The sequence below is a fragment of the Myotis davidii genome, unplaced genomic scaffold (assembly GCF_000327345.1).
Source record: "Myotis davidii unplaced genomic scaffold, ASM32734v1 scaffold147, whole genome shotgun sequence".
NCBI lineage: Eukaryota > Metazoa > Chordata > Mammalia > Chiroptera > Vespertilionidae > Myotis > Myotis davidii.
Window position 1 is genome coordinate 598879 of NW_006383010.1, and position 368 is coordinate 599246.

Below are 368 nucleotides of genomic sequence, written 5' to 3' on the forward strand. Positions count from 1 at the left end.
GCGCACCGTTCATTGTCACATACATGCTTTCGAGGAAGGGAGAGGACAAGCTTTAGCCAACACCTACCGAGTCCCTGAATTGGGCTCCATAGATGGTGCATTTAGAAGAACATTCCTTATTCTTAATAATGCCCCGGGTAAGGCGGGTGGTATTTGTATGCCATGTTTCGCCAGCGAGGGAGCCGAGGATCAGGGACCTGCACTGATTTGTCTGCAGTCACACGGGTAGCAGTAGAGGGGTTGGCGTTTCTGTTTCTCTCCCGCACAGCGGCCCTTTTGTGACAATCAGCGTGTTTTCCGGAGGGAGGTTCGAGGCCCCGATCCGACGGCGCGGCCCGGCGGTGGGGGTTCGGGCTTCCCCCGAGCGG